The sequence below is a fragment of the Pleurodeles waltl genome, chromosome 6 (genome assembly GCF_031143425.1).
Source record: "Pleurodeles waltl isolate 20211129_DDA chromosome 6, aPleWal1.hap1.20221129, whole genome shotgun sequence".
NCBI lineage: Eukaryota > Metazoa > Chordata > Amphibia > Caudata > Salamandridae > Pleurodeles > Pleurodeles waltl.
This window is the reverse complement of record NC_090445.1, coordinates 1,583,775,709-1,583,792,538: the sequence shown is the minus strand read 5'-3', so window position 1 is coordinate 1,583,792,538 and position 16,830 is coordinate 1,583,775,709. Positions and strand designations below refer to the sequence as shown.

The following is a 16,830-nucleotide window of genomic DNA, read 5'->3' as shown; positions in this document are numbered from 1 at the left end:
CAGTCACAGGGCGCATATTCACTAGCTCTCTGCAGAAAATGAGTCTCAAAGGGCGCATATTCACTGGCTCTCTGCAGAAAATGATCAGAGTCACAGGGCGCATATTCACTGGCTCTCTGCAGAAAATGAGAGTCACAGGGCGCATATTCACTGGCTCTCTGCAGAAAATGATCAGTCACAGGGCACATATTCACCGTCTCTGCAGAAAATGATCAGAGTCACTGGGCGCATATTCACTGGTTCTCTGCAGAAAATGAGTCACAGGGCACATATTCACAGTCTCTCTGCAGAAAATTATCAGAGTCACAGGGCGAATATTCACTGTCTCTCTGCAGAAAATGACCAGAGTCACTGGACGCATATTCACTGGCTCTCTGCAGAACATGAGAGTCACAGGGCGAATATTCACTGGCTCTCTGCACAAAATGATCAGTCACAGGGTGCATATTCACTAGCTCTCTGCAGAAAATGAGAGTCACAGTGCGCATATTCACTGGCTCTCTGTAGAAAATGATTAGAGTCACAGGGCGCATATTCAGTTGCTCTCTGCATAAAATGAGAGTCACAGGGCACATAGTCACTGGCTCTCTGCAGAAAATGACGAGAGTCACTGGACGCATATTCACTGGCTCTCTGCAGAAAATGAGAGTCACAGGGCGCATATTCACTGGCTCTCTGCACAAAATGATCAGTCACAGGGTGCATATTCACCGGCTCTCTGCAGAAAATGATCAGTCACAGGGCGCATATTCACCGGCTCTCTGCAGAAAATGATCAGTCACCGGGCGCCTATTCACTGTCTCTGCACAAAATGATCAGAGTCACAGGGCGCATATTCACTGTGTCTCTGTAGAAAATGATCAGAGTCACAGGGCGCATATTCACTGTCTCTCTGCAGAAAATGATCAGTCTCAGGGCGCATATTCACTGTCTCTGCACAAAATGATCAGTCACAGGGCGCATATTCACTGTCTCTGCACAAAATGATCAGAGTCACTGGGCGCATAGTCACTGTCTCTGCACAAAATGATCAGAGTCACTGGGAGCAAATTCACTGTCTCTGCACAAAATGATCTGTCACAGGGCGCATATTCACTGTCTCTGCACAAAATGATCAGAGTCACTGGGCGCATATTCACTGTCTCTCTGTAGAAAATGATCTGAGTCACACGGGCGCGTATTCACTGGCTCTCTGCAGAAAATGAGAGTGACAGGGCGCATATTCACTGTCTCTCTGCAGAAAATGATCAGTCTCAGGGCGCATATTCACTGTCTCTCTGCAGAAATTGAGAGTCACAGGGCGCATATTCACTGTGTCTCTGCAGAAAATGAGAGTGACAGGGCGCATATTCACTGTCTCTCTGCAGAAAATGATCAGTCACAGGGCGCATATTCACTGTGTCTCTGCAGAAATTGAGAGTCACAGGGCGCATATTCACTGTGTCTCTGCAGAAAATGATCAGTCACAGGGCACATATTCACTGGCTCTCTGCAGAAAATGATCAGTCTCAGGGTGCATATTCACTGTCTCTCTGCAGAAATTGATCAGTCACAGGGCACATATTCACTGGCTCTCTGCAGTAAATGATCAGTCACAGGGCACATATTCACTGGCTCTCTGCAGAAAATGATCAGCGTCACAGGGCGCATATTCACAGGCTCTCTGCAGAAAATGAGAGTCGCGGGATGCATATTCACTGTCTCTCTGCAGAAAATGATCAGTCACAGGGCGCATATTCACTGTCTCTCTGCAGAAAATGATCAGAGTCACAGGGTGCATATTCACTGGCACTCTGCAGAAAATGAGAGTCACAGGGCGAATATTCACTGTCTCTCTGCAGAAAATGATCAGTCACAGGGTGCATATTCACTGACTCTCTGCAGAAAATGAGAGTCACAGGGCGCATATTCACTGTCTCTGGAGAAAATGATCAGTCACAGGTTGCATATTCACTGGCTTTCTGCAGAAAATGATCAGTCACAGGGCGAATATCCACTGGCTCTCTGAAGAAAATGGTCAGTCATAGGGCACATATTCACTGGCTTTGTGCAGAAAATGATCAGAGTCACAGGGCGCATATTCACCGGCTCTCTGGATAAAACGATCAGTCACAGGGCGGATATTCACTGTCTCTCTGCAGAAAATGATCAGAGTCACAGGGTGCCTATTCACTGTGTCTCTGCAGAAATTGAGAGTCACAGGGCGCAAATTCACTAGCTCTCTGCAGAAAATAACCAGTCGCTGGGCGCATATTCACTGTCTCTGCAGAAAATGATCAGAGTTACTGGGCACATATTCAGTGGATCTCTGCAGAAAATGATCAGAGTCACAGGGCGTATATTAACTGTCTTTCTGCAGAAAATGATCAGTCACAGGGCACATATTCACCGGCTCTCTGCGGAAAATGATCAGAGTCACAGGGTGCTTATTCACTGGCTCTCTGCAGAAAATGATCAATCATAGGGCGCATATTCACTGGCTCTCTGCAGAAAATGAGAGTCACAGGGCGAATATTCAGTGTCTCTCTGCAGAAAATGATCAGTCACAGGGTGCATATTCACTGGCACTCTGCAGAAAATGAGAGTCACAGGGCGAATATTCACTGTCTCTCTGCAGAAAATGATCAGTCACAGGGTGCATATTCACTGACTCTCTGCAGAAAATGAGTCTCACAGGGCGCATATTCACTGTCTCTGCAGAAAATGATCAGTCACAGGATGCATATTCACTGGCTTTCTGCAGAAAATGATCAGTCACAGGGCGCATATCCACTGGCTCTCTGAAGAAAATGATCAGTCATAGGGCACATATTCACTGGCTCTGTGCAGAAAATGATCAGAGTCACAGGGTGCCTATTCACTGTGTCTCTACAGAAATTGAGAGTCACAGGGCGCAAATTCACTAGCTCCCTGCAGAAAATAACCAGTCGCTGGGCGCATATTCACTGCCTCTGAAGAAAATGAGAGTCACAGGGCGCATATTCACTGGCTCTCTGCAGAAAATGAGAGTCACAGGGCGAATCATATTCACTGTCTTTGCAGAAAGTGATCAGTCACAGGGCGCATATTCACTAGCTCTCTGCAGAAAATGAGTCTCAAAGGGCGCATATTCACTGGCTCTCTGCAGAAAATGATCAGAGTCACAGGGCGCATATTCACTGGCTCTCTGCAGAAAATGAGAGTCACAGGGCGCATATTCACTGGCTCTCTGCAGAAAATGATCAGTCACAGGGCACATATTCATCGTCTCTGCAGAAAATGATCAGAGTCACTGGGCGCATATTCACTGGTTCTCTGCAGAAAATGAGAGTCACAGGGCACATATTCACAGTCTCTCTGCAGAAAATTATCAGAGTCACAGGGCGAATATTCACTGTCTCTCTGCAGAAAATGACCAGAGTCACTGGACGCATATTCACTGGCTCTCTGCAGAACATGAGAGTCACAGGGCGAATATTCACTGGCTCTCTGCACAAAATGATCAGTCACAGGGCGCATATTCACTAGCTCTCTGCAGAAAATGAGAGTCACAGTGCGCATATTCACTGGCTCTCTGTAGAAAATGATTAGAGTCACAGGGCGCATATTCAGTTGCTCTCTGCAGAAAATGAGAGTCACAGGGCACATAGTCACTGGCTCTCTGCAGAAAATGACGAGAGTCACTGGACGCATATTCACTGGCTCTCTGCAGAAAATGAGAGTCACAGGGCACATATTCACTGGCTCTCTGCACAAAATGATCAGTCACAGGGTGCATATTCACCGGCTCTCTGCAGAAAATGATCAGTCACAGGGTGCATATTCACCGGCTCTCTGCAGAAAATGATCAGTCACCGGGCGCCTATTCACTGTCTCTGCACAAAATGATCAGTCACAGGGCGCATATTCACTGTGTCTCTGTAGAAAATGATCAGAGTCACAGGGCGCATATTCACTGTCTCTCTGCAGAAAATGATCAGTCTCAGGGCGCATATTCACTGTCTCTGCACAAAATGATCAGTCACAGGGCGCATATTCACTGTCTCTGCACAAAATGATCAGAGTCACTGGGCGCATAGTCACTGTCTCTGCACAAAATGATCAGAGTCACTGGGAGCAAATTCACTGTCTCTGCACAAAATGATCAGTCACAGGGCGCATATTCACTGTCTCTGCACAAAATGATCAGAGTCACTGGGCGCATATTCACTGTCTCTCTGTAGAAAATGATCTGAGTCACACGGGCGCGTATTCACTGGCTCTCTGCAGAAAATGAGAGTGACAGGGCGCATATTCACTGTCTCTCTGCAGAAAATGATCAGTCTCAGGGCGCATATTCACTGTCTCTCTGCAGAAATTGAGAGTCACAGGGCGCATATTCACTGTGTCTCTGCAGAAAATGAGAGTGACAGGGCGCATATTCACTGTCTCTCTGCAGAAAATGATCAGTCACAGGGCGCATATTCACTGTGTCTCTGCAGAAATTGAGAGTCACAGGGCGCATATTCACTGTGTCTCTGCAGAAAATGATCAGTCACAGGGCACATATTCATTGGCTCTCTGCAGAAAATGATCAGTCTCAGGGTGCATATTCACTGTCTCTCTGCAGAAATTGATCAGTCACAGGGCACATATTCACTGGCTCTCTGCAGAAAATGATCAGTCACAGGGCACATATTCACTGGCTCTCTGCAGAAAATGATCAGTCACAGGGCGCATATTCACAGGCTCTCTGCAGAAAATGAGAGTCGCGGGATGCATATTCACTGTCTCTCTGCAGAAAATGATCAGTCACAGGGCGCATATTCACTGTCTCTCTGCAGAAAATGATCAGAGTCACAGGGTGCATATTCACTGGCAATCTGCAGAAAATGAGAGTCACAGGGCGAATATTCACTGTCTCTCTGCAGAAAATGATCAGTCACAGGGTGCATATTCACTGACTCTCTGCAGAAAATGAGTCTCACAGGGCGCATATTCACTGTCTCTGCAGAAAATGATCAGTCACAGGATGCATATTCACTGGCTTTCTGCAGAAAATGATCAGTCACAGGGCGCATATCCACTGGCTCTCTGAAGAAAATGATCAGTCATAGGGCACATATTCACTGGCTCTGTGCAGAAAATGATCAGAGTCACAGGGTGCCTATTCACTGTGTCTCTACAGAAATTGAGAGTCACAGGGCGCAAATTCACTAGCTCCCTGCAGAAAATAACCAGTCGCTGGGCGCATATTCACTGCCTCTGAAGAAAATGAGAGTCACAGGGCGCATATTCACTGGCTCTCTGCAGAAAATGAGAGTCACAGGGCGAATCATATTCACTGTCTTTGCAGAAAGTGATCAGTCACAGGGCGCATATTCACTAGCTCTCTGCAGAAAATGAGTCTCAAAGGGCGCATATTCACTGGCTCTCTGCAGAAAATGAGAGTCACAGGGCGCATATTCACTGGCTCTCTGCAGAAAATGATCAGTCACAGGGCACATATTCATCGTCTCTGCAGAAAGTGATCAGAGTCACTGGGCGCATATTCACTGGTTCTCTGCAGAAAATGAGAGTCACAGGGCACATATTCACAGTCTCTCTGCAGAAAATTATCAGAGTCACAGGGCGAATATTCACTGTCTCTCTGCAGAAAATGACCAGAGTCACTGGACGCATATTCACTGGCTCTCTGCAGAACATGAGAGTCACAGGGCGAATATTCACTGGCTCTCTGCACAAAATGATCAGTCACAGGGCGCATATTCACTAGCTCTCTGCAGAAAATGAGAGTCACAGTGCGCATATTCACTGGCTCTCTGTAGAAAATGATTAGAGTCACAGGGCGCATATTCAGTTGCTCTCTGCAGAAAATGAGAGTCACAGGGCACATAGTCACTGGCTCTCTGCAGAAAATGACGAGAGTCACTGGACGCATATTCACTGGCTCTCTGCAGAAAATGAGAGTCACAGGGCACATATTCACTGGCTCTCTGCACAAAATGATCAGTCACAGGGTGCATATTCACCGGCTCTCTGCAGAAAATGATCAGTCACAGGGCGCATATTCACCGGCTCTCTGCAGAAAATGATCAGTCACCGGGCGCCTATTCACTGTCTCTGCACAAAATTATCAGTCACAGGGCGCATATTCACTGTGTCTCTGTAGAAAATGATCAGAGTCACAGGGCGCATATTCACTGTCTCTCTGCAGAAAATGATCAGTCTCAGGGCGCATATTCACTGTCTCTGCACAAAATGATCAGTCACAGGGCGCATATTCACTGTCTCTGCACAAAATGATCAGAGTCACTGGGCGCATAGTCACTGTCTCTGCACAAAATGATCAGAGTCACTGGGAGCAAATTCACTGTCTCTGCACAAAATGATCAGTCACAGGGCGCATATTCACTGTCTCTGCACAAAATGATCAGAGTCACTGGGCGCATATTCACTGTCTCTCTGTAGAAAATGATCTGAGTCACACGGGCGCGTATTCACTGGCTCTCTGCAGAAAATGAGAGTGACAGGGCGCATATTCACTGTCTCTCTGCAGAAAATGATCAGTCTCAGGGCGCATATTCACTGTCTCTCTGCAGAAATTGAGAGTCACAGGGCGCATATTCACTGTGTCTCTGCAGAAAATGAGAGTGACAGGGCGCATATTCACTGTCTCTCTGCAGAAAATGATCAGTCACAGGGCGCATATTCACTGTGTCTCTGCAGAAATTGAGAGTCACAGGGCGCATATTCACTGTGTCTCTGCAGAAAATGATCAGTCACAGGGCACATATTCATTGGCTCTCTGCAGAAAATGATCAGTCTCAGGGTGCATATTCACTGTCTCTCTGCAGAAATTGATCAGTCACAGGGCACATATTCACTGGCTCTCTGCAGAAAATGATCAGTCACAGGGCACATATTCACTGGCTCTCTGCAGAAAATGATCAGTCACAGGGCGCATATTCACAGGCTCTCTGCAGAAAATGAGAGTCGCGGGATGCATATTCACTGTCTCTCTGCAGAAAATGATCAGTCACAGGGCGCATATTCACTGTCTCTCTGCAGAAAATGATCAGAGTCACAGGGTGCATATTCACTGGCAATCTGCAGAAAATGAGAGTCACAGGGCGAATATTCACTGTCTCTCTGCAGAAAATGATCAGTCACAGGGTGCATATTCACTGACTCTCTGCAGAAAATGAGTCTCACAGGGCGCATATTCACTGTCTCTGCAGAAAATGATCAGTCACAGGATGCATATTCACTGGCTTTCTGCAGAAAATGATCAGTCACAGGGCGCATATCCACTGGCTCTCTGAAGAAAATGATCAGTCATAGGGCACATATTCACTGGCTCTGTGCAGAAAATGATCAGAGTCACAGGGTGCCTATTCACTGTGTCTCTACAGAAATTGAGAGTCACAGGGCGCAAATTCACTAGCTCCCTGCAGAAAATAACCAGTCGCTGGGCGCATATTCACTGCCTCTGAAGAAAATGAGAGTCACAGGGCGCATATTCACTGGCTCTCTGCAGAAAATGAGAGTCACAGGGCGAATCATATTCACTGTCTTTGCAGAAAGTGATCAGTCACAGGGCGCATATTCACTAGCTCTCTGCAGAAAATGAGTCTCAAAGGGCGCATATTCACTGGCTCTCTGCAGAAAATGATCAGAGTCACAGGGCGCATATTCACTGGCTCTCTGCAGAAAATGAGAGTCACAGGGCGCATATTCACTGGCTCTCTGCAGAAAATGATCAGTCACAGGGCACATATTCATCGTCTCTGCAGAAAATGATCAGAGTCACTGGGTGCATATTCACTGGTTCTCTGCAGAAAATGAGAGTCACAGGGCACATATTCACAGTCTCTCTGCAGAAAATTATCAGAGTCACAGGGCGAATATTCACTGTCTCTCTGCAGAAAATGACCAGAGTCACTGGACGCATATTCACTGGCTCTCTGCAGAACATGAGAGTCACAGGGCGAATATTCACTGGCTCTCTGCACAAAATGATCAGTCACAGGGCGCATATTCACTAGCTCTCTGCAGAAAATGAGAGTCACAGTGCGCATATTCACTGGCTCTCTGTAGAAAATGATTAGAGTCACAGGGCGCATATTCAGTTGCTCTCTGCAGAAAATGAGAGTCACAGGGCACATAGTCACTGGCTCTCTGCAGAAAATGACGAGAGTCACTGGACGCATATTCACTGGCTCTCTGCAGAAAATGAGAGTCACAGGGCACATATTCACTGGCTCTCTGCACAAAATGATCAGTCACAGGGTGCATATTCACCGGCTCTCTGCAGAAAATGATCAGTCACAGGGCGCATATTCACCGGCTCTCTGCAGAAAATGATCAGTCACCGGGCGCCTATTCACTGTCTCTGCACAAAATTATCAGTCACAGGGCGCATATTCACTGTGTCTCTGTAGAAAATGATCAGAGTCACAGGGCGCATATTCACTGTCTCTCTGCAGAAAATGATCAGTCTCAGGGCGCATATTCACTGTCTCTGCACAAAATGATCAGTCACAGGGCGCATATTCACTGTCTCTGCACAAAATGATCAGAGTCACTGGGCGCATAGTCACTGTCTCTGCACAAAATGATCAGAGTCACTGGGAGCAAATTCACTGTCTCTGCACAAAATGATCAGTCACAGGGCGCATATTCACTGTCTCTGCACAAAATGATCAGAGTCACTGGGCGCATATTCACTGTCTCTCTGTAGAAAATGATCTGAGTCACACGGGCGCGTATTCACTGGCTCTCTGCAGAAAATGAGAGTGACAGGGCGCATATTCACTGTCTCTGTGCAGAAAATGATCAGTCTCAGGGCGCATATTCACTGTCTCTCTGCAGAAATTGAGAGTCACAGGGCGCATATTCACTGTGTCTCTGCAGAAAATGAGAGTGACAGGGCGCATATTCACTGTCTCTCTGCAGAAAATGATCAGTCACAGGGCGCATATTCACTGTGTCTCTGCAGAAATTGAGAGTCACAGGGCGCATATTCACTGTGTCTCTGCTGAAAATGATCAGTCACAGGGCACATATTCATTGGCTCTCTGCAGAAAATGATCAGTCTCAGGGTGCATATTCACTGTCTCTCTGCAGAAATTGATCAGTCACAGGGCACATATTCACTGGCTCTCTGCAGAAAATGATCAGTCACAGGGCGCATATTCACAGGCTCTCTGCAGAAAATGAGAGTCGCGGGATGCATATTCACTGTCTCTCTGCAGAAAATGATCAGTCAAAGGGCGCATATTCACTGTCTCTCTGCAGAAAATGATCAGAGTCACAGGGTGCATATTCACTGGCAATCTGCAGAAAATGAGAGTCACAGGGCGAATATTCACTGTCTCTCTGCAGAAAATGATCAGTCACAGGGTGCATATTCACTGACTCTCTGCAGAAAATGAGAGTCACAGGGCGCATATTCACTGTCTCTGCAGAAAATGATCAGTCACAGGTTACATATGCACTGGCTTTCTGCAGAAAATGATCAGTCACAGGGCGCATATCCACTGGCTCTCTGAAGAAAATGATCAGTCATAGGGCACATATTCACTGGCTCTGTGCAGAAAATGATCAGAGTCACAGGGCGCATATTCACCGGCTCTCTGGATAAAATGATCAGTCACAGAGCGGATATTCACTGTCTCTCTGCAGAAAATGATCAGAGTCACAGGGTGCCTATTCACTGTGTCTCTGCAGAAATTGAGAGTCACAGGGCGCAAATTCACTAGCTCTCTGCAGAAAATAACCAGTCGCTGGGCGCATATTCACTGTCTCTGCAGAAAATGATCAGAGTCACTGGGCACATATTCAGTGGATCTCTGCAGAAAATGATCAGAGTCACAGGGCGCATATTAACTTTCTTTCTGCAGAAAATGATCAGTCACAGGGCACATATTCACCGGCTCTCTGCGGAAAATGATCAGAGTCACAGGGTGCATATTCACTGGCTCTCTGCAGAAAATGATCAATCATAGGGCGCATATTCATTGGCTCTCTGCAGAAACTGAGCAGTCACAGTGCGCATATTCACTGGCTCTCTGCACAAAAGGGCACATATTCACTGTCTCTCTGCAGAAAATGAGAGTCACAGGGCGCATATTCACTGGCTCTCTGCAGAAAATGAGAGTCACAGGGCGAATCATATTCACTGTCTCTGCAGAAAGTGATCAGTCACAGGGCGCATATTCACTAGCTCTCTGCAGAAAATGAGAGTCAAAGGGCGCATATTCACTGGCTCTCTGCAGAAAATGATCAGAGTCACAGGGTGCATATTCACTGGCTCTCTGCAGAAAATGAGAGTCACAAGGCGCATATTCACTGGCTCTCTGCAGAAACTGATCAGTCACAGGGCACATATTCACTGTCTCTGCAGAAAATTATCAGAGTCACTGGGCGCATATTCACTGGTTCTCTGCAGAAAATGAGAGTCACTGGGCACATATTCAATGTCTCTCTGCAGAAAATGAGAGTCACAGGGCACATATTCACAGTCTCTCTGCAGAAAATTATCAGAGTCACAGGGCGAATATTCACTGTCTCTCTGCAGAAAATGACCAGAGTCACTGGACGCATATTCACTGGCTCTCTGCAGAACATGAGAGTCACAGGGCGCATATTCACTGGCTCTCTGCACAAAATGATCAGTCACAGGGCGCATATTCACTAGCTCTCTGCAGAAAATGAGAGTCACAGTGCGCATATTCACTGGCTCTCTGTAGAAAATGATCAGAGTCACAGGGCGCATATTCAGTTGCTCTCTGCAGAAAATGAGAGTCACAGGGCACATAGTCTCTGGCTCTCTGCAGAAAATGACCAGAGTCACTGGACGCATATTCACTGGCTCTCTGCAGAAAATGAGAGTCACAGGGCGCATATTCACTGGCTCTCTGCACAAAATGATCAGTCACAGGGCGCATATTCACCGGCTCTCTGCAGAAAATGATCAGTCACAGGGCGCATATTCACTGGCTCTCTGCAGAAAATGATCAGTCACCGGGCGCCTATTCACTGTCTCTGCACAAAATGATCAGAGTCACAGGGCGCACATTCACTGTGTCTCTATAGAAAATGATCAGTCACAGGGCGCATATTCACTGTCTCTCTGCAGAAAATGATCAGTCTCAGGGCGCATATTCACTGTCTCTGCACAAAATGATCAGTCACAGGGCGCATATTCACTGTCTCTGCACAAAATGATCAGAGTCACTGGGCGCATAGTCACTGTCTCTGCACAAAATGATCAGAGTCACTGGGAGCATATTCACTGTCTCTGTACAAAATGATCAGTCACAGGGCGCATATTCACTGTCTGCACAAAATGATCAGAGTCACTGGGCGCATATTCACTGTCTCTCTTTAGAAAATGATCGGAGTCACAGGGCGCGTATTCACTGGCTCTCTGCAGAAAATGAGAGTGACAGGGCGCATATTCACTGTCTCTCTGCAGAAAATGATCAGTCTCAGGGCGCATAGTCACTGTCTCTCTGCAGAAATTGAGAGTCACAGGGCGCATATTCACTGTGTCTCTGCAGAAAATGAGAGTGACAGGGCGCATATTCACTGTCTCTCTGCAGAAAATGATCAGTCTCAGGGCGCATATTCACTGTGTCTCTGCAGAAATTGATCAGTCACAGGGCACATATTCACTGGCTCTCTGCAGAAAATGACCAGATTGCACTCCTTGAACATCTTGAGTGCGATTCAAACTCAGTAGGATCTTCCTCATATAAAGTCCACTAAAAATGGAGCACGCGCTCAAGATGAAGGCTGCAGCGCTTTTGCCCCGTCATACACTAATGCTCCCTGCTGCCACATGCACAGCAGTGCAGGCTCGTGTAGGAGCTACTAAATAAGTGCTCTAAGTAGTTAACAATTCAGGCAGAAGGGTGTTGGTTTGCCCAGAAGGCTGCAAGATTTGAGCAGTGCGGTAATGGCAGACACTGGCTGGGACTGCACGAGCATCCAAGTGGCTTATGCTGCATAGGCTGAGGAAAAGGAGGCGAGTGGTGACCCTGCACCTCTCTTGGAAGAAGCTGATGAAAGGATTGTCAAACAGGGCGCTGAAGAAAGCTCTCTGACAAGACGCAAGGCCAGGAGCCCTGCTTGATAACAGAGTGGTGGTGCTGCCAGGGCCGGCTTTTGCGCGGAGAGAGCCCTGGGTGAAATCAAATATAATGCTCCCTCACCCCTCCCCCCCACACACACACACATTTTTCGTGGAAAATACTCCACCTACCTGCACAAATGTGTGTACAATTCTTAATTACAATATGGCAAATGCCGACTGAGTTTTCCTGTTTATAATGCAAGACCAGATAAACACCATAAATAAAATAATATACTTTACAAAAAGGGTATATCGATCTTTCTGTTCGTTTACGGAGGATGATCATTTTGTACAGCCATTTTTCTGAAATGCACATGTATCACTGACATTTTATTTTTCGGGACTTGTGTTAGCGTCAGGAAAAGTCTATATCTTAAGGGATGTCATTTTCAATGGCGAGTGTTGCCAATGACACCAAACCTGCACAGGTTTGAGCACAAAATAGACTAAACGACTGCGTTGTTACCACGAGTGCCCAGTGCTTAATTTGTAAATAAAAACGTGCTGGTGCTCAAAGCCCTATTCTTAAACACGAGGCTGCTGCAATTAAATGTGCGATCACGGAATACTAGAGCAGCGCAATACTGAAGCCATCTCGGGCCTCTACAAAACATTTAAAGCCACTCCCTCCCCCCTTCAGCTCACTCTAGCAGCTTACTACTTTCTCCCTTTGTGACGCTTTTTCGTTCTTTACTTCCTCCGTCTTTTCCTTATGTGTCTTTTGCTCGCAGCAAATACCCGAGGGAGAAGAATAAGCCCCGGCCCTCAAAAATAAGTGCCGGTGCTCCGCACCGGCAGCAACAATCACAAATTAAGCACTGCGAGTGCGTTTACCAAGCATGCCTTTACAACAATTTTCCGTTGTAAAGGCACGCCTAGTAAAGGCATCTGTGGAACGGCATGCGTGGTTGTAGCATGCCACCCCCACCCTAAAAACACAACCACCCGACCCCCCACCCCCTAAAAACACTACCCAACCCCCACCCCTAAAAACAAAAGTACCCCAACACCCCCCACCCACCCTGAGCCCTAAAACCTTTCCCGACCCCCCACCCAACCTAAAAACAACTGCCCCACCTGCCCTACGATCAAAACTACTCAGACCCACCCAAAAAAACTAACCCCCCAGAAACAAAACTACCCAAACCCCCACCCTTGTAAACAAAATCTACCCCAACCCTGCCCATAAAAAGAAAACTACCCCAATACCCCCACCCACCCTGAGCCCTAAAACCTTCCTGACCCCCCACCCGCCCTAAAAACAACAGACCCTCACCCCCAAAAATAAAACTACCCCCACCCTGCCCCTAACTGCCACGCCCCCCAACCATGCCACCAAAAAGAAAATTACCCCAAACCCCACCCCTAAAAACAAAACTGCCCAGCCCCACCACCACTGCCCTAAAAACCAAACGACCTGGACCCCCTCACCTCTGCCCTAAAAAATCAAACTACCCCGACCTCCCACCCCTAAAAACACCAATACCAATTAACCCAATACCCCACCCACCCTGAGCCCTAAAACCTACCCCATACCCACCCCCAAAAATAAAACTACCCCACCTGCCCCTAAAAACAAAATTACCCCAACGGCCCACCCCTGCCCTAAAAAACAATCTACACTGCCCCCGCCCCTAAAAACATTGCATTTCTGTTGCAGGCTATTTCATATATGACACAAAATGAGTAGAATTCTAATTTTGAGAGAGAGTCAATCGTTATTTGACAATATTCATGAGTTGCTCCTTACAGGACCTGTGCAAAAGGTTACTAAAATGCTTAACATTGATTCACCATCTTTTAACTTCTTCTCAGTTTATGGTTATCAGTAGGGCATAGATAAAACATACATAAATCATGTATAAGGGAATACATAAAGTGCTGGACGATAGGGGGAAAAAATTCTTCCCACCTCGGTCAAGAATATAACAAACCGTCAAATAAGGTGAACTGACTAGCTGGATAAGCGTGACATAAGTGCTTGCTGACGTGTTGTTACTCTTGCCATTAAAAATAGATGTTTTAAAAGAATGTGAGGGGCATGTAACAGGATTGACCAGACCCAAACTAAACGCAGTCAGCAGCTAATAGCTGGCCGTTCATGGAGCCATTTTGAAATGACGCCCTTATTTGGGCATCTGCCAAATCTGAGCTTCGGAGATACACCCCACGTGTGTGATTGGAAGGAGAGGGCCATATAACGCTCTATACTCAGTTTCTCATAGGAGTTTATGACTGTCCAAGCTTGCTTTTTGGCTAATAGTGCACCTTTATCAACATTAAACGAAAGTTGTTGGGTTGCTTGAGTCAAAATACGTTTAAAGCAAAATCTATTCATTTATAGAGGCCTAGATGCCTGTAGGTCAAATGTTTGGACCTCCATTATAGGAGGAATTGTTGATTTCCTGCCAGCAAAGTTTGAGGAACGCTGTCAAATGCTGCTTTTAACTCAACAAAGCAAATACACAGATTTTGCCTTCTAGAAATTGCACTTTCGGCCATCGCCGTCAGGGCAGCCAAATTAGTAATTGTTGACTGGCCTTTACGAAATCCAGATTGATTCATTTAGTTTTATTGCTATGTAACTGACCATTCTTACAGGTCCTCTAAGCTACGGGAGATGAGAGTAGTAGTATATGATCACCACACGAATTCATACACTACCTAGTCTGTTCTGCTACTGCAAACTGAGGCATTATAACAGTGCCTAATTTGTAAATAAAAACATGCTGGTGCCCAAATCCCTCCTCTGAAATACAAGCGGCTGCTGCAATTAAATGTGTGAACAGGGAATACTGAGGCCATCTCGCGCCCCTTTAATCCATTTACAGCCCCTCACTGCCCCTCCAGCTCACTCTTGCAGCTTTCTGGTTTCACCCATTGTGACGGTTTTCCCTTTTTCTCTTCCTCCGTCTTTCCCATATGTGTCTTTTGCTCGCAGTAAATGCTTGAGGCAGAAAAATAAGTGCCGGTGCCCAGCACCGGAAACAACTAGCACAAATTAACCACTGCATTATGACTCAACAAACACAATGTTAAAATTGATGGGGACTGTTTTGTTTCACCAGCTTTTGGACTTCATTTTCTCCTTCAGTCAATGTCATGAAAGCTAACAGAGTGTCCATTGCAATTGCCAGTTGCTTTTATTTCAACTCAGAAGAACCAAGCCCACCCTGCTCCTCAGGCAGTTTCAATGCAGCCAATGCCATTCTGCTTCTCCATGCCTTCCAGACCAACTCACTCAGCAATATGTTCGGTCCCATGTTTTTGTTTAGAAGCTATAATATTGTATTTTATTTAAATGCACTACAAGCAGTGGAATGTAAAGTACGAGCTAGGACGTAGTGTGCTTTTCACATAAGACAGAATATACTATAGAGAGGAACAACCACCCTTGGCCACAGTACACCACAAATGTCACGCGGACTGTGCGTTGTCAAATAACTCTGTACACGTTCATCCTTAAAAAGGCAAAGCTCTCATGTTCTGTATGTCCATGTTTGAATTATTAATCCAATTCAAGAATCTAATAGTAGTTCACCTGTTTATGGCATTATCATTTCAGGCCTATATGTACCAGAATGCAAATAAAAAACTTTTCTAGGCAGCTACTCATACATGCATCCGGGATACATGATGGCTCCAACACTGTCCTGTGTCAACAGTAAGGCTCACTTGTTACACATCCACTGCCGACATCTGTTATGGACACAAGTCCAGTCCTGTCTTCCAAGGCTGACAAAATAACTACTATTAAATGGAGTAATAGTAACGCCTGTTACTTGCAGTGCTTAAGACACTGCAAAAATGGTGGCAGTACGCCCCATGTGAAGGACATTATCAATATATTATCCTCATTATCAGGCAGTCAAGGTGTATCAAATTAGTTTTCGACTACAAACTGTCCCCATGACTGCTGCTTTACACCAGGCTATGTTTCTAAAAGTCATTTGTGGTAAGGCTACCGACGACTCAATCGAGCCCCCACCTCTACAGTGCCAAGCTTTATTTACCATAAAGTGCTTTCTGGGAGTTGTAGATTTTTCAACTAATTAAATTGTACTATGGCACCTAATAACAATGAAACGTAGCCACGCAAAATGCATTTGCTAGATTGTCAAAAAACAACATGTGAGAAACATCGCTAACACGACGGTCGGTAGCTTCTGTGGACTTACCGGTGCTACTGAGGGGAGGCCGGGTACCGCTTGGCACTAGCAGGACTGGCGGGGGTTCAGGCTGCATGGAAAACACAACCGATCCACTTGTCCTCTTCTGAGGGGAGAAAGGCACATCTCTAAGTGTTTTCACTAGTAGGTGATTGCTCCTATGTTTGCCTTTTTAGGTGATGTTAACAAATAATAAATAATATAAACCCCACACTGGTTTTGAGAAGAGCAGCTACAAAGTATGAATTCTTGGACGAAATATCTTCAGGTGTATATATATTTTAAAAAAAAGTGGATCCGGGTTTACAATTTAACCAGATATAAATAGCATTCATATTACCTAGAAAGAAAAGTAACCAACTAAGCAGTTTTGACTGGATGAAATCCCGCCTTTCAAAATAACTGGCTCTGGAGGGACAGCGAACATAAAATGATACTGAACATTATTTTGGAGAATAAGAGTAGTGTATTAACAACTTCCAAATGATAAACAAAGTCCTACAGATTTGTGCCAATGGATGAGTTCTTGGAATAAAGCTCTATAGGCGCAAACAAAACTGA

General features: G+C 45.9%; 1 protein-coding gene across 3 annotated transcripts in view; it reads right to left on the bottom strand.

The window, feature by feature from the left end:
- Positions 1–16,830, bottom strand: part of RNF183 (ring finger protein 183) — an 80,487-nt gene that overhangs the window by 28,025 nt on the left and 35,632 nt on the right. For 2 of the 3 annotated variants that reach the window (XM_069241362.1, XM_069241360.1), the window contains exon 2: positions 16,279–16,375. The exons of the other annotated variant lie outside the window; for it this stretch is intronic. The gene's annotated coding sequence lies outside the window, so the exon portion shown is untranslated. The remainder of the gene's footprint in view (positions 1–16,278; positions 16,376–16,830) is intronic. 3 annotated transcript variants of the gene reach the window in all.